Below are 19543 nucleotides of genomic sequence, written 5' to 3' on the forward strand. Positions count from 1 at the left end.
TTTCTTTTATAAAATGTGTTTTCTTTCTAAAAACCTTTAAGAATGTAAGACTGTTGAATCATAGATCTGTACCTCTGAAACAAATAATATATGTTAAAAAAAAAAGAAGAAGAAGATAGCAGGAGGGGAAGAATGAAGAGGAGGGAAATTGGAGGGGGAGATGAACCATGAGAGATGATGGACTCTGAAAAACAAACTGAGGGTTCTAGAGGGGGGTGGTGGGAGAATGGGTTAGCTTGGTGATGGGTATTAAAGAGGGCACGTTCTGCATGGAGCACTGGGTGTTATACGCAAACAATGAATCATGGAACACTACATCAAAAACCATGTAATGTATGGTGATTAACATAACATAATAAAAAAATAAAAAAATAAAAAAATAAAAAAAAAGAATATCCCACACTGATCTTTATCTAGTGCCATTCTCAAAATTGTTTTTGCTGATATAACATACAAAATTCTTTTTTTTAAAATATTTCTTTTTTCATACAAAATTCTTTTAAATTATAAAAGAATATTCATTCATGAATGCTTTTCTTTTAGTTCTTCCTTAAGAAGATGAAGGTACATGAAAAGATTATACAATACTTAAAAATACAGACTTTATGAAAACAATTATTTTTATTTTTTCTGATTTTATTTATTTATTTGAGGGAGAGAGAGCAAGCAGGACCGGCTGAGGGGCAGAGGGAGAAGCAGACTCCCACTGAGGATGGAGCCCAATGTGAGGCTTGATGTGGGGCTCAATCCCAGGACTGTGGGATCATGACCTGAGCTGACAGCAGACACTTAACTGACTGAGCCACCCAAGTGCCCCAAATAATTATTTTTCAAAATCAAAACACCTCTACACAAAATCTGATAACAAAGGTGACTATTAGTGCACTACACAAAAAGTAAATTGCTCTATATTTTATTATGTTTTGAAATAATAGGTCATATTTAATTTTTAAATATCTATATTTTAAGACCAAAATATCAGTCAGATACTTGGCCAAATCAAGGGAAAGTCATCCAATTTTCAATTTTGCCTTGTTCTCCTAATTTGTGAATCTTGAATGTGAATCACACATGTGTCAATGGAAATAAAGCCTTAAAGATCATTTATAAAATGTGTTAGACTTAGTGCCCACAGAGTGAGGGCAGTCTCTGCATCATAACAGCCACTTGACTTCCTACCCAGGGATGTCTGAGTATTCAAGACATTCAGACCCCAACCTTCCTTAGGTGGTGCTTTGGCCTCATCTGTTCTGTCTTCCTTCTTTCCTGCTAAGACCTTTTTACATTATGAGTAGCAAAGATAAGGGACACTAATAATTGATTCTAAAGATCTCAACTATTATACAGTCAGCAAAAAGAATCCTATACAAATAAAAAATAGTCTCTCCAAGCCAACAGTAATTATTTATATAAAATTATTTGCATTGTCCAGTTAAGGTCATAATGTAGTTGAAACCCAAGATTCCATGAAACAAAAGAGAAAGCCACCACAACCGCATGTGTATGTATAAATATAAAAAGGCTGAGCATGTGATACAAATGGAGGAGTTCTTCATAATACAAACTGTATTTTTGGTTTGCTTCCTTCTTATTGGTCTGTGGCTGTGTCTCTCATGAGGAAATCTCAGGATGATCTAAGAATAAGAGTAGTGTACAACAAAAAGGGCCTGGGGGATATATTACTTCTTCATGCTTTAGTTCAGTATATTTAGTGTGGTATATAACATATTTAGTTCAGTATATTTAGTGTGGTATATAACTGAGAATCCAATATGAGCCTGTCATTGTGCAGTTTCTGCTTTTTTTTTTTTTTTAAGATTTTATTTATTTATTCATGAGAGACAGAGAGAGAGAGAGAGAGAGGCAGAGGGAGAAGCAGGCTCCCAAGGAGCAGGGAGCCCGATGCGGGACTCGATCCCAGGATGCTGGGATCATGACCTGAGCCGAAGGCAGACGCTTAACCATCTGAGCCACCCAGGCGCCCATTTTCTGCTTTTTAATCACATTTATGTTGTATCCCTGATTGGAGATGGGAGGACATATATGACTCTGGGTTCTAGACACTGTAGGACAGGACTACTGCATTAATCAGAGCCCCTGACTTCTCCTGCACCGTCCCTTGGAGTAAAGGAGTTTTCTGAGAGGACAAGAAGGGCACATACACTAGACGGCTGCTGTTTGTCTGCCCAGTATCAGTTGTTCCTTATTCTCATAATAACATCTGAATTGTTTTTATAAATTAGCAATCAGATCCTAAATTTTGAAGAGTGTTAAGGTGTGTCACCTCTCCTGACCCCAGCTATGCAAATCAGATGGTAGCTTCCTAAAATTTGCATCTTTAGCTAAAGGACATATAAGCCAAGAAATGTTTGGAACATGCTCATGGGAATGGCAGCAGCTGAAGAAATCTTTATTAGTTCCTGCTAATCGTTCTTGACTTTTCTGAAACTTGTCCCTTCTGAAAACTCTTCAGTCTCTTTTCCTCAATATCCTTCTGTTAAAAGCATCCTTTCCTTCTGTGTACATGTGCGTGGTGGTTTACACATATGTACACACATACACACACATATGCATATATATGTACACATGTAATACATACATGCATTTACTAAATTACCCAGAATTGAGTTCTACTGGTTATAACCAAGACCTGTATTTATAATGAAATTCTAATGAGTTAGAATGTATTTTACTCTCTAGGAGAGGAGTCAATGCAAAACACCACCAGCAAATAATGCTCAGAAAGATAGGAGGGGGATTTGGAAAGGACAGTGCCAGCCAAAGTAGGCAATAGATTTAAGAAGCAGGTGAGTATAAAGGTGAGTGAGGTTAAATGAAATGTGGATGAGTAAAGACCACTGATTTTAAGTATGAAGATGGTGATCTTTTAGAGAAAGTTGTGTAAGTTGATGCTCTGAGGGAAGGGGGAGGCAACCATTTAGACTGTCCCATACTGAGGTATGAAAGGACGAAGAGGAAGTTAAGGAAAGGAAAGGAGAAAATCAGTGGCGTGGGGAAGAGGTAGGACTAAAGAGTAGCATGTAAGTGATCTATTTTAAGTAAATGAAAAGAAAAAATGGCAAAGGAAGGGTTTAAAGATACGATAGCTCATAATAGACAGAGCAAGTATACAGAAGAGATTAAAAGAATGCAAAAAAGATTAAAAGAGAAGAACAGGTGTAGGGATTTGCCCAGGAAAAGAATAAACACAGAAGTGAGAAAGTGCCAACAGCCTAGATTTACAGGTCTGTAAATTTTTAGAACATAAAGATTTTTGGTGTTCAAAGTAATCCAAAATAATGTGTGAAATATTCTAGAAAAGTAATAAAACACTCCTTTTCATGCACTCTCAATTGGTATACTTGCACATGGTTTGTTAATTTTTTGTATTTTTTCTGAAAAATAAAGAAAGCTCTAAAATGCAATAGATGTATAACTCTTAGTACTGTGTTACTTTGAAAAAAAAAAAATCTAAGTAAGAATGACCCAAATATCGCTACATAGTATACTTTTTTCTACATATACTTTTACAGAAATACTTTGATACAGTTTTACAATAAGGTGTTTATTAGGCTAAAACCTATTAGAAAATTCAATTTAACTTTAATTATAAAATAGCCAGGTAGACGCTTTTATGATAGGTAATATAAAATTCATGAACGAGTACAAAATTAAATTCAAAATAGATTTGCTCTATGTGAGATGTTCTGTTCTCTACCCACAAAAATGTACAAATTGATAAAACTGTCATTAACATACTGTTCTTTCCTTTATCAAAATATTTTATTGCTCTTCATTAAACAACTTACTTTTATATTTTAAACCTATTCTTCTATGAAAATAATTAAAATGATAAACTAATATGTTATACAGGGAGAAAAGTATTAATTTATTTTTGAATTTTGAGACTTATAAACTGGCAGCATTTACTATGTGTATGACATAGATACTTAGCAGAAAATAAGAAAATATTTTCACTGTTTTTATAATAAATGGATAGATTTTAAGTAGATAATGGGTAACGGATAGCTAATGGATCACTAATGAATAATACTAAAGAGAATTCCTCAGGCCAAGGCAATCAAGGAAAGCTTGAAATCTTCATGGATATTTTATCTGAAGTATCAATATTATAGGATGTTTACAGGAACAATTCAAAGATGTGTATTATAGGTGAATGGCAGATTGTGAGGAAAGGTATTAATTTAGTGAATACTGTAATCAACATAAGTTTTCGGTATGCCTAAAGATTAAGAATTTTGATTAGCACCAAGTAAAATTATAATAGTGAGTGAGATTTACATCTTGTGGGCCATTAAGTGCAATGAGAAAGACTTTATTAGATACATAGATAGATGATAGATAGATAATAGGTAGAGAGATCGATAGATCTTTTTCGTAATTGTAAAAAGAGAAACAATTAAGGTCTTAAAACAGAAAATAATGTGATTGCTGCTGTGCTTTAGGAAGAACATTCTTACAAGAAAGCATGGGATGACTGGACTGGAGGCAATTAGATCAAGAAGGGAGCCAACAGCAGAAAGAATTATGATGCATTTTAAAATGTCTTTCATTGAGTCGTATCTCCCATCGAGCTCTCCTATTGACTGTGATCTCCTTTCTGACCAGGACAGTTCCTTATTCATGATTATGTCCCCTGTATCTACCTCAGGTAAATGTTAAATGAACATGTAAACTCAAGTGTAGTGAAAATCAAGACTTCAAAAAGCCATAGGGGATGTTAGTTGTCTGTATAAGATGATAAATTTCAATGTCAATTAGGAAGTTCAGGAGGAAACCAGTAATAGGCAGTTCAAAAATTAGGAGACTACCATGGCCCCACCTATCTTGAGAGAATAAAGACCTTTCTTTTATCTATCCCAGACAGTTGAGGCATGGCCATGGACCCAAGCATACCCTACAGAAATCTCCTGCACAAGAATTTAAATCTTGAGAGAATGCTACAAAGGCAGAGGGCTTAAAATACTATTCATGGTGACTGCATTGTTCACCAGTGTCTTGCTGTGGTAGGATACATAGTGACATCTCAAGTAAAGGTTGTGTTGAAATTTTTCTTTTTATTTGTCCTCTCTTGCAAAGGGTTGGTTCTCCAGAAATCCTTCAGGTTCTATGAGAAAATGTTTACAGAGTCAGGTTCAGTTTAATCCTGATTAGTAAAGCATTTTCACAACATTTATGATGAAATTTGTAGAATGGACATGATTGTCGAAGAAAGAGCTATAGAAAGAGGGGAATATGGGACTCAAACTCAGGACATAATGACATCAAAGAGGCTGCTGGATGAGAAAAATAGAAAAGGGAACACTGATTAGATAAGAAAAGCAGAAGTGTGGAAAGTTTTATTCATCAAAGCAAAGGAATGTCATAAATATCTGAGTTTCACAAATTTTGCCTTGCACATTACAAATAAGTATAAGACAGCTCTGCCTTTTAATTATATTTACACAGTTTTTCTCTCCTGTAATGGGGGATTTGTCTAAAGAATCTATAGCTCAAGAGTCTACTGATACTTGATTTTCCATTGTTTTTAGTTGAGTTAGTTACAGCTACGAAAATAAAACTCGAAAGCAAAATTGAAGTATAAATTAGTAATTAGCATAATACATTTTGACTACATATTTTGCTATAAGCATAAATGTAATATTTCTTCTTCAAATTTTATACATATTTAGAATAATTTTCCACTCTTTAGTTAATTAGTAAAATATAGTCTCAGTATGAATAAGAAGATATCTTGACTAAGTCTATATAGGTTGATTTATAAAACTAAATAGGAATGTTTTAAGTGTGTTAATGATTATGTATTTCATATCAAATGTCTATTTGATTTTAAGTAAGCTATTTATGCTCAATTCCTCAATTTTTGATAAAAATCTGTTATGGAATTTTGCTATTAAATTTCAGCACCATTAGTACTTTATGATCTCAATTGTCCCGTTTTAGCCACATGGGTATTTCTGTTGGAAATAGATGCTAATTTACATAATTGTCAAGTGTCAGAGTTTATTTACATGTTTATACTCATATATTAATCAATTCTTATGTATACATGTTACATGAGTGACATATATGTATATCTGTATTTATGTTCATACATATATTACCATATGTTTGTGTGTGATAAGATCTTTAAGCAGTGCTGATAATGTCCATTTCTTAATTTCCACTTCATATAATTGTTTTGAAGAAGTTAATTAAGTACATTTTTAGTACCACCAGAAAACAAAGAAGAATCCTGTTTCTATTTTTTTAAAAAATTAACTCTAGCTGTAACTATGCTTTATGGCTATGCCTAAATATCTTGAGAACAGTAATACTGAAAGTTTTATATGCTAATAAGAATGTAATTTACATTTATAGCCTAAGTTTAAGTAATTCTCATATAATTTTATTGTATATTAACTAGGTTTCCCCTTTTATATATGTGCATTAAATTCCAGCTTTTAACAGTCACCTAAGATGTAATTAATTTATAATAATTGCATCATACATTTTGAATTTATACCCTCCTTGATGTTAAATGAATCTCTAACATTAAATCAAATATTGAAGATCAAAGACATTTAAAATACTTTAAAAGTTTATTAAAAATCACAATGTTAAATGAAATACTTCTACCTACAAACAAAACTGTGTAACAGATACAGAAATCATGGCTTACCTTAAAGTTGCATACTTAACCAAGAGTTGAGTCAGACCTAGAATACCAGATTTCTCTAGTCCTATACCCTTTCCTGTACCCAAGTATAGCCCTAGATGTATTCTGTATGGTAGAACACTGACAAAAATATTCACATTTATAATGAAATAGAAAATTATAATAGTTTCATAGATGTTTAGTTTATTCAAACTTATATATTTTTCTGCCAAATATTTAATTTTTAATGGTTATACATTTCACTTTGATATATCTAGCTCCAAAGTAACATAGAAGAACAAGTTTTTAACTTAATTCAATTAGAAAAAAATGTAAGGCTAAATATAATTTTAAAAATATTTGAGGGACGCCTAGGTGGCTCCGTCAGTTAAGCATCTGCCTTCGGTTCAGGTCATGATCCCAGGGTCCTGGGATTGAGTCCCGCATTGAGCTCCCTGCTCAGTGGGGATCCTGCTTCTCCCTCTCCCCTTGCCCCCACTCATGTTCTCTTGCTATCTCTCTCTCTCTCAAATAAATAAATAAAATCTTTAAAAAATATTTGAAATTTTTTTACAAAGTTACTTTGTATAAATACATGTGACTGCAAACATCAATTTCTTTTAATAGTATATTCACCCTTTCATTAAGAAATGCCTCTTTGTGCTATGCTATGCTATCTGTGGGGAAAAAATAAACTGTTATAAATTCATTGGAGAAAGCTAATTAAATAATTTGTCTTCATTTTTAAGATTATATACTATCAACTCTTGAACACCATAAATTTGGACTTATTCTGATCTTTCTCATTCGTGTAGTACAACAGTGAGTATTTCTAGATTCAGTAAGGGGGAGGAAAATATAGCTGACTGAATGGAACCTGAGAAAATGGAAAGATACAGAAAGGCAAGGAGATATGTCACTAGTGGGATCTAAGTATCAAGATGTATACCCAGGTATAGAGACAGGTAGCTTGAAGGACATCTACCTGTATATTGTAGGGTGAAATGACAGGGTAGTAATGCATTTGTAGAAGGTTTTAGTAACCAGACAGTAGGGAGTGGGCAGGACAGCTGTAACCATGGGAACTAAAAATCTAAGGCAATAGATGGGTAGGGTGGAAATTAATAAGTTTGGTATGAATTGAAATGTCAAGAACTGAATAGAGACATGTAGGAAAACTCAATACCCCAGTTACTGGAAAAGATGACAAGCATGAAGAATTGATGGTGAACGATACAGGATTCTAGTGGGTGACACAAGGTCTGAGACCTCTCTGCTAGAAATGGTTCCCCCATTTATCTTGCAAAGAGAATGGGTCTCCATGCTGGGGTGGGATATGTGAATCCCTCTGGTTAATTAATTCTCATTTTGAACCTTACATTTGGTTCTCAGAATAGAAAATCAAGAAAGTGATTACTTTCACTAGTGTATTCTAATAGATGTGTTCTTCCAAATACAGAAATGCCCACATTATTGGAGAACCTCAACACTTTTCCAGAGAAGTCCACATAAACCAATTTGTATCATTAATTAAAATTTCATTTCCTCTTTATGCTACAACCATGAAAAGATCTTACCTGGCAACACACACTTAGCCCTTTTCTATTTTCCAATGTTGCCTATGTTTCATTCATGTGTCCTCAATAGGTTATTACCTTTTCTTTCCAATCCACTCATTTCATTAACAAAGGCAAAAGTGTCCTACAATGCTGACCTCATTTCAAACTTTAACATGTTATTAACAATCATCTCATCTGTGCTGTAAAGCCGAAGTCTAATAACCTAAAAAACATCATCCAAATTTCTGGCACTGTCAGTTTAACAAAGTGACAAATTCCTAAAGGAATTATTGAAACTTCTTTTCTTTCCTTATATATTTCTAGGAAATAAAGCCAACTGACTTTATATATAAAAAACAAGAACATTTACCTGGTAATGAAAGCACTGGGCTAGGGCAGAGCCCTGTCATACCCTTCTGTACTATGGCTGATCTCCATCATATAATCCAGGCCTGGATAGATCTTACTGGATTCTACTCATGGCATTTTCTGCTTTCTCATGTATATTCTGCAGTATCTGTCCAGGTTTGATTTAATTTTGTGGATTGAAATGTATGAACCACATATGGGAAGAACTGTCTTTCAGGTTAAATTTTCACTCTTTCATGATATGATTATACATTAAAAAGTATATTTTATCTTTAAAAATAGCCTTTACTTGATAATCACATTTAAATGTAATCTAAAATCACTCTTGACCATAAAGGGCTAAGGAAATATTTCATTAGGGAGGAGGTCCAATAAGGAGCTACTAGACATATGAAACACTCGCACTTTGTTTAGCAAGTACTGAATGCAGAGCCTTCAGGGAGGGTGCACTTTTGTAAGAAGCTGTGATGCTGGCAGGTGCCTGGGTCGGGAACAGCAGTGGCTGGACAGGGATGAGGAGAAACCTCTCACCCTCCAGCAGCAGAAGGAATGACTCAACTCTCAGAACATTAGGAAGGCCCGGCTGAGTGGCTATGTGTGGCCAAGATCCATCCAAGGGAAGGCTTGACAAGAGTGGTTCTGGAAGTGAGTGAGCCCTTAGTGAATAAATACATAAAAAATACATAAACATGCATTTTCGTATATGGGCAGTAAACATTTATCTTTGGGACAGAAGAATTTTAAAGCCAAAGGAGGACTTCTGGGAGATGTTGGGGTGAGATTTTGACTTTGGTGTGCAATATACACAAACTGGAAAACTGAGAACATAAATTCACATATGGCCTGCCTTCTCTTGTGCAACATAAACATGGGTGCTCATTTCAATTGATGATTCCTAGTTATAAGGAGTTTAAGAAAAATAATTTCATTTTATGTCTACTTATAGGGAAAATACCACTATCCACCACATATTTAACCATAGGTGAATCATGAGAATTCTTGAGGACACTATAAATTGAACAAGCCACACCATGTTCTAACCCACTACTTCAAATCTTATGACCATGGTAAAAAGAACATAAACTTAGATTTGAAAAGCAGAGAGGTGGGTGGGAGGAAATCTTAAAAGTCCAACATGCAGCCAGAGAAAGAAAATGTGCTCAAAGGAGGGCAGCTAGGTGGTGTTTAAAGACAAATTGAAGGTATCCTGTGGTCTTTTAAAAAACAAACTTGATAAACAATGTCTCAACTGGGTAAGTACTAGAAGGTGGGGACTTAGGGGTCAGAGGCTGAGCAGGAATAACCACTCCTCCACAATGTGCTTTGACTCTGACCTGAATTACTGTTTGCCTCACATATTCAAGTCTTTTCATTTTCAAATATCCTTGATCTCTGAAGGTTAAAAATGTAAAGTACAATTTATAAATTTAGAAAAAGTCAAAGGAAAGCACAAAATATCATTAAGTGTATCTGAATGCTAAGTTCTCCAGATGACAGCGATGTGAAGTGCTCATTTAAAGATGAAAAGAAAATAACTCAGTTATTTGGGTGATCAAAAGAATATCTGGATGATTGATTACATATTTAATAGTAGGAGACATTTATTTTGCTATGTCTTTTCAAAAGAACAAAATGTCAGGGCATGACATGTAATTTTAGTTAAGGTTTATAAGTTGTTTTTTTTTCTATAGGCGAAATGGTTAACAGTTTTAGCATTTAAACAAGGCTATTTGAACTTACAATTAAATCCTCTCAACATGAAGTTTTTGTTCACTAGTGCGGTTTTGCTGTGTCTAGAAACTGATTACTTAAAACAGGTATATTCAGAGAATTAAAAATAAGAAAGACTATCTGTAAGAATCTCCAACTTTTAACAATAACCAGACTATGGCAGCCAGTTGGCTCCATTCTACCCCCTTTTACTCAACACTTGTCACCTGATTGTCCTATTTTCATTTTGTCTTTTTTTTCTTATCAGATTAGTTTCTGAAATGTATATTTAGAGTCATATAAGCATCTCCAAAGCTATGTGATTGTAGAGTTTTCATTCATTTATTACTACTCTTCCACACAATTATCACAAACCAGGAAATTTCTGCATTTTCTTTTGGCCAGATACAGTGTATGGAGAACACTTCCTTAAAAAAAAATTATTAGGATGGAAGACCACAACCCCAAAGTTGTGCTTTGGTTCTAATGCTTTAGTAAGGAGGGCAAAAGCTATTCTGTGTAAGATGAGAAGACAAATTTATTTGCTTCTTCACAGAGGATAGGGTATGACCTAAGGGAAAAAGAGGGAAAGGACCCAGGGAAATGAAGAGATAGTGTAAATAGGTCAAGTGAAAATCCATGAATGATTAGTATTCAAAATTCAGGTTAAAATGGTAGGATTTTTCTATTTGATGTTTATGATAATTTGATGAAAGCCCACCCATTGTTCTTTCCGAAATTTTTAGCAAACTGTCCATTTAAAGAATTAAGCCAAAATTATGAGATTATATTTTTACCTAGTTAAATAAAGAGATTTCCATGACTTGATAGTGTTTTTGCTTATCTCCCCTTCTAGTATTTATTTTTCTTTTGTTTTCTAATCTGTATTATTTAATTGTACATCTTTATACTCTTTCCTTATCTTCCAGGAAACATGTTAAGAGAGATATGGAGCGAAAGATCACTTATAAAAGCTTAACTTTTCTTGGATGTAACCATAACAGAGGCTTCTTCCAATTTATACATAGGAAATACATGATTTTGTCATATATATATGTATATGTACATATACATATATATACCCACACATACATATATATAATCTCCGATCAATATTTTTGTCACAGTGACATTAATTTTTAAAGAGTATAAAGTATTTATAAAATGGTTCCACATATATGCATTCAATAATATCATATTTAAATTCATTCAAAGTTAAAAATACTAGGATAAAAATTAAATAGATCTAAGTTATTTAAAGAAAATTATTTTTTCCAGATCCTTAAAATTAGATGATGGCCAAATTACCTATTGACAATTTAATATGTGCTGTACCATATGTATCACATTATTTTGTATGTATAAAATATACATAGGATCCTACACTTTAATAAAGTTTTAAGATTCTGGTTTTTAGAGTATCATCACATCTGAAATTATACCCTACCCACTGACCATCTTTGGGAGGAAAGGATAAGAAGAAAATCTGGGAAGTAAAAGGTGAAAGTACGTATAGTTATTCTTCAGTTTAGGTCTCTAAAAGAATTGAAGGAATTAAATTACTTACATTATCAAGTATTTAATGGCCTACCTGGAACTTGAAGCCAAATTTCCCAACATCCAGACTTTGTCCCATTATTCTTTAGTATGCAGCCTTCTTAAAGCAAGGACAATACTGAGCTACATAATCATATTGACTAATTTACTCTTAAGTCCTAAGTGGCCAGAATATATTTTTATACCACATTCTATTCATAAGATATCAAGAAAGCAGATATCATGCTGGGGATCATAGTTTGAGAATACTTGGTTATACTTTAAGTGAAGCAATAACACCAAAAAAAAAAAACAAATGAGAAAAAAAAAAACAAAAAAACTTTTCAAAAGTCTCTTTCATAAATTTGGAATGCTTTTGCCAGAGATAAGTGGAAACATGTAGATTAAAGAGAAATAAGTACAACAAGCCCAGGAGCCACATAAAATATAGAGATTTACTGAATATTTCAACAGTCAACAAATGATCTTACATTTGAAACAGAAACACATTTAGGTGAGAACTGCTGGGTTCAACATATGGCAGGGCTCTATTGTCTGGTTTAAATAACAACCAAAAGGGGAATAGAAAATGGAAAATGAGTAAGACAAAATGTAGTTGATATGCCAGGCCCAGGGGCCTTCTTATGTTCCTTTTTTATGCAATGATTTTAATAAAATAAGATTGATGCCTGCAAGTCAATTTCTTCAAATAAAAAATGCAGTAGAAATTCTGAGGCATTTTTATTTCCCTGACTATATATATTTGAAACAGTTTATCATTTATATAACTATTTCTGATCTTGATACCTTAAAGGGATGAGCTTTTAATTTTTTTTTTTAATTTTTAAAACTATGGGTAAAATTCAATGGGAGTAACTATGAAACAAATACTCAGGGTAATTAAAGAGGAGATTTGTTCATTAGTCTAAGATTTTGTTTCCATAAAAAATAAAAAAAAAATAAATAAAGTACATATACATTATTTAATGAGAAACCAAGAACAAAAAATAAAAATTTCAGGGAAGACAAAGTATTTTTATTTTGCAAAACTTGACCTCTATCTCTAATAGAAGAGGTACAAATTCTTAAAATTTTAAGTGTAATACAGGGGAAAAATAGAAAGATCACAAGGAGAGTACCAAGATACTGAAAGTAATCATTTAGAACAAAACAGTTTGCCTCAAATTGAGAATTCTTTCATTAAGTCATCTTTAAGCAACATAAAGTTCCAAACAGATCCCAGTGTGTATAGACATAAGCATGTATAAACTCACAGAACCACAGTCCTAGAGCCTGTAAAAAATTAGTTCATATTATAAAATATCAATTTAACAAAGCATCAATAATTTAAATGAAAGAAAATCTTGAAAATATTTTCCTCAAGTATGAAAATTGGTTGCTGTATCTTTCATGCTCTGCTTTTTTTTTTTTTAAAGACTTTATTTATTTATTTGAGAGAGACAGAGTGTGGGTGTGGAACCCAACATGGGACTCAGTCCCATGACCCTGAGATCATGAGCTGAGCCAAAACCAAGAGCCAGATACTTAACTGACTGAGCCACCCAGGTGCCCCTCTTTCATGGTCTTCTATGTTTTCATTTTCACCGCAAGTGTTCCTGTCTCATTCCTCCCAAAACCTCCTTCCCAAGATCAGCCAGCTAGTAGGGACTTTTTGGTCTGCCCTTTTCAGTAACTATCTCCCTCCCTGTCTTTTCCATCTCTATATGCTCTTGCACCTCTTTTTGTGTTACAAGAGGCTATTGAATAGTCTTTTTTATGGTTCTTAATCCCATGGTTCCTCTTACTTCTCTCTCATGACCTCACCTACTCCTTAAAAGCCAATTGTCTCCTAGATTGTTCTACTCAGATGTTCCACAAGGACTCAAATTCATATACCAATATATAATCATTACCTTTCTCCTAGACTGTGTTTTGCTGTGAATTTCCTATTTTTCTTTATGGCAAAGATTTACTCAGTCATTCATGTCAAAAATCTGAAAGTCATTGATTTCCTTTTTACCTGTCTGGTGGTAACTTGTCTTAAAAGTATCATGCACAAACAATGAATCATGGAACACTACATCTAAAACTAATGATGTAATGTATGGGGATTAACATAACAATAAAAAAATTTAAAAAAAATTAAAATTAAATTAAATTAAAGTATGTGCTCCCACCCATCTCAGCTACCTTAGGGTCCTCAGCATTTCTCTCATAATAATTATTCCCTGGTGACTTAATAAAAAAATAATTCCTACCAGGTACCTTCATCTTGCCTCTTTCAATCCATTTATATACTACCACTTATATAGAATCTTCTAGAATACTAATCTGATCATGTTACAGTCTTGAGGAAATTTTTAACATGTTTTCTCAAATCTGTTCTGCAGGTATTTATTGAAATTACACTAATAACAAGTCTGTCATCAGATTATATATCTGTTTAATACAGAGAGATTTCTGTATTAAACAACAGTAAACAGTTTTCTATACTGCAATGCTTCTAAGAACTTTTAATATACTTTTATGCTCTCTTTCAAAGTGCAAGATATATTATAGCACACAGAGTTTCTTGAAATTATTTTATCCTAAAAAACTTTCTGTTTTTGTTCAAATTTATTTGTTGTTCCATGGATACCACACAGAACCAGTGATCCTTAATATTGGAAAAAATTAGGTCAGGATTAAATCTGAACTTCTTTGTATGGCATAAAAGAGGATCAACAAAGTTGATGCCTACTTCTTTTTACTCTGCTTATTTATTTCATTCTGTGGTCTGACCACACCAAACTTAGTAGTTCTCCAGGTATGTCACATCTCTCTTTTTTCCCTTCGCTTAGAATGCTTGAATTCCTCCTAGCAGCCTCCTACATGCCTACGTATTATTAAATATCAACTAATGCACAATTATCATATCCTGATGTATCTGTACTCTCCAAGAAAAAATGTCATCATCTTGTTTATGTCATTTTCCCAGATTTGACTGTGGAATAAAAAACTGGATTAGTTATCTTTATAATTCACACAATGTAATGGAGTTCCAGGAACACTGACATTAAATAGATGTGTATCATTAAACAAACAATTGAAGTTTAATTCAACATTTAATGGGCATTTCTTATGTACCAGGTACTAGGACGATTAGATGAATGATACTTTTATTATAGAGATAATTACAGTATCTAGTTAATAAGATTGTTATGGTGATTAAATGAATGAACATAAAGCATTTAAAACATAGCTTGACATATTATTAGTGCTGTATTAGTTTTTGTTAAAATAAAATAAACAAATGAATACTAGGACTCAGCTGTCAAGGAGTTTACAAACCGAAAGCAGAAAGTAAATGTGTGGAGCTACTAATTATACCAGGTGGAACCTGACTACCATAAAAAGTTTTGAAATGTATGAAATACAGAAGATGGAGAAATAAATTCCAGCAGAAAGAATTGAGATGGAGTCTCAGAATCCAATGCCAGAAGGAAGGAAGGAAAGAAGGAAGGAAGGAGGGAAAGAAGGAAGGAAGGAGGAAAGGGGAGAGGAGAGGAGAAGAGAGGAGAGGAGAGAAGAGGAGGGGAGGGGAGAGGAGAGGGAAGGAAGGAAGGAAGGAAGGAAGAAAAAGAAAAAAAAGAAAAAAATTATTCTGTAAGTTGAAAGTCACCTTGAGAGTGGCTGGCCACTGAAACCTGTGCATGGATAGTTTTACTCTTGAGGGAGAGAAACAGGAAGTACACATTTCTAGCATCATATGAAAAAATCCTTTTATTTCCATATGTAGTCCATGCTTCCTTCATATTCAACAATATTCTAGGCTTATTTATTTTTAAAATTTATTTGACAGAGAGACACAGCAAGAGAGGGAACACAAACAGGGGGAGTGGGAGAGGGAGAGCAGGCTTCCTGCCGACAAGGGAGCCCAATGTGGGGCTCGATTCCAGGACCCTGGGATCATGACCTGAGCCGAAGGCAGACGCTTAATGACTAAACCACCCAGGCGCCCCTAGTCTTTATATTTTTTAAGTCAGTACTTATTACAATACTTTTTAGTACAGTGCCTGCTTCAGTATAAATGCTAACACTGAAAGGTAAAACAAGTAAACCATTAATTTAAAAAAGTTTAACCAAGTGCATTAGTGGTTCCAGACCTTTAAATATCAGTTATAATTTAAAAAAAGTGCTAAAATACCTGGGATTTTCATTAAGTATTCAATGAACATAAAACTTGGGAAGGTCTTTATCCCAGGAAAGAATGGTAAATGTGTTTATATAACTTAAGTCTAAGACAGTATCTTTATTTCTCTATTAACTCTTTCCAGAATGATACTCCTATATGAGGATATCTGCAGGCATTTTATTCTAGATGTATAAAATGTACTGAAATTTTTTTGGTAATAAATATTTTTCAGAATAAAAAAAGAACTGAGATGTATGCAATAATTTTTACCATCTATTACAACTCTGACTTTCATTTAATAACTTGGAGATTTATAAAATGCTTTTATTATAAGAGAAAATTTTTATTTTCTTAAATCAAAAAGTATCATTTGGTATAAAAATATTAACTGGTGACCTTTTTTTTTTAATTTGTTAGTTGGAAGCTAAAAGAGATGCTACAACTTTTAAACTTCTAACCATGTTGCAAAACAAGACCTTGATAGGGAGAAGGGAGTATAAAAACAACTCATTAAAGAAATATCATTTGGTTTCCTGCTTTTGTTATTTGCTTCAAGCAGAATCAAAATATACTGAGACTCCGAAAACTAAAAGTAAGTGCATCCACTCCAAATCTAATTAATCTACAATTCGTCACAGGAAACTTTTTCTAGTCATATTCATTTTCAGAACCATCTCTGCCACTTTCTGGTTCTTCTGACACTCCATCTTTAACATTTGATATACTTGTAAAATTGAAGATATTTCCAAACTCTTTTGTGATTAAGGGCAATTTCAAAACTAAACTGACTTATTTCTCACTATCTTAGAAGTCAAATAAAAAACTAAAACTTACCATATAGAAAATCTTAAGAGACCATTACTCCTATCCTAAGAATAAGAACAACTCATAGAAATAAATGAACTAATGATTACTTTCATTCCTGGCAGAAAGCAGGAGGAGGAAGAATTTGTGGTAGACCTGGGTGAGGACAAACCAATTGAACTTTTAACAAATGTCTGATGTCCATGCAGTGACTTTGGTGGGTTAGCATGTTGAGGCACCCTGGTCAGAAAGTGAGTCCATCTCCATTCACAACTCTTTCCCATGGGCCTGAGAGTGTGAAAAGGCTGGAGTCGTGAGAGAATTCAGAAAAAATTCTTTCAAGGCACTCTGGGACTTCATGGAATCCATTGTTGTAGTCTTTTTTTTTTTTTTGCCCAGGGAGAACATTTTTATTTTTATTTTTTTTATTATTATGTTATGTTAATCACCATACATTACATCATTAGTTTTTGATGTAGTGTTCCGTGATTCATTGTTTGCATGTAACACCCAGTGCTCCATTCAGTACGTGCCCTCTTTAATACCCATCACCAGGCTAACCCATCCTCCCATCCCCCTCCCCTCTAGAACCCTCAGTTTGTGTTTCAGAGTCCATAGTCTTAAAAGGGCAGGGATCAAGCAAGAGAGCTAACATAATTTCCACCAGGAAACCTGGGTTTGCATGGAGTTCACTGTGGTAACTCTCCAAAGTCTCAAGGCAAAGCAGCAGGGCAGTAAGAGATCTCCTGAGGTACAGACAGATAGACTGGAAAGCAGTTAAGAACTCTCCAGTAACTCAAAAGGTCATCAGCAAGGCTACAAAGCAGAGATAATGTTCCAGAATTTGGAAAGCTAGAAGCTATCTGTAAAACATCACAAGGTCTTGAGAGGTTTCATCTTGTTCAGATCCCAGCCCTGCTAATGTTTTCCCTGATTTTTTATTGCTGCCACCTCTAGGATAATTTTTTAAAACAGTATCTTTACAAATCAAATAAAAATTGAACTCTTCACAAGGAAGAACATATTCTGACTCCATGTTTTAAGAAAAGCTTCTGTCATTGATTGGGAAAACCCAGGCTGGCTACAAGAATATTGGCTTTAGGCACATTGGATCAGAGACATCACAAATGTCAGATCTAAATTAGAGATGTGGTGACTAAACAAGCTATTAGGTGTAAAGCTCAGATGCATAAAAAATGTGTTCAGGAAACTTTGTTACGAAAATATTAGCCAACATCACACATGTGAGGCTATAATAAAAGATGAAAAGGTTGGTTGGTGCTTATGGTAAAATGGTCTAAAGGAACTGAATTATTATTTAAGCTTGAGTGTGTCTATGCCATACCTAATGGTTACCCCACTTTTTGTTTCCAGGAATAAAAGGGGAGATGAATTAATTCAAACTTCATTAGGAGAAAAAAATATTACTTAAAATACTTTCAAAATTAAAGTTGATAACTTTGCTTTTTTTTTTTTTTTTATATGACAGAGACACAGCGAGAGAGGAAACACAAGCAGGGGGAGTGGAGGAGGGAGAAGCAGGCTTCCTGCAGAGCAGGGAGCCCGATGCGGGGCTCGATCCCAGGACCCTGGGATCATGACCTAAGCCGAAGGCAGACGCTTAACAACTAAGCCACCCAGGCGCCCCTAAAGTTGATAACTTTGAATAATTGTAACAGCTTCCTGGATTGGTTGTGAATATTCTTCTGGAGGCAGAACGAAGCAAATTCTGGAGATATTTGGGTGCCTTATATGTAGTTTTTTATAATGATGGCTTTCAAAATTACTGAAAACTGCACAGATTTTTGACTTTCATAATGCCCATGTCCTTAAGTCACATTCAATATGTTTGTCTGAGATTGTTCTCTTAGGCCAAGATTCTATAAATTTCAAGAATTTATTATCTTGTTAGAATACCAAATACATTTGCAAGGCCGTTAGTAGTAGTGTTTTTGATCCAGATAACAATAATAGTGAATTATTTACTAAGTGTACTTAATAAGTGCCAAGGGCTGCAATAAATACTCAGCATGTATCTCCTTTAACTATCATGAAAAAAAAATCCATAATGGGTTTTTATCATGACTATATTACAGATTCTTAAAAATGAGGCTTAGAGAATTTAAATTACCCATTATCAAATGGCTGGTAGGTAACAGAACTAGGATTATAAAACAGATCCATTTGAACTCAAAATCCAAGTTCTTTCTACTCTACCAGGGATAAAAAGTCCAATAATTGTGCTGCTAACCTTTTATGATGCTCATACTTACGGAGCCCAGAGATGTGATCTAAATTAGTGCCCTAATGTTCAAATGAATCATGTGAGGATATTGTTAAAATACAGGTCCTCATAAAAGTGAAATTATATAGTACTTGTCTCTTTGCAACTGGCTTATTTCGTTTAGCATACATAATGTCCTCAAGGTTCATCCAAACTGCAGTTGTTGTATAATAAGCATAGAGTTTCAGTTTCTCAAGATGTAAGAATTATGGAGATTGGTTGCACAACATTGTAATGTACTTAACACTACGAACAGAACATTCAAACTAGTTTAGATGGTAAATTTCACTGCGATGCATAATTTACCACAACTGAAAATACAGATTCTCATTAGATAGGTCTTGGGTGAAGCCCAGACGATGCTGATGCTCCTTGTCCATACATGACCCTTGCAATAGTGAGAGCATAGCTACTTTTCTTCAAGAATACCTCTAAGAAGCCACTGCCAT

The sequence above is a fragment of the Mirounga angustirostris genome, unplaced genomic scaffold (genome assembly GCF_029215605.1).
Source record: "Mirounga angustirostris isolate CCGP_5_RB_7025 unplaced genomic scaffold, mMirAng1.0.hap1 SCAF_8, whole genome shotgun sequence".
NCBI classification, from domain to species: Eukaryota; Metazoa; Chordata; class Mammalia; order Carnivora; family Phocidae; genus Mirounga; species Mirounga angustirostris.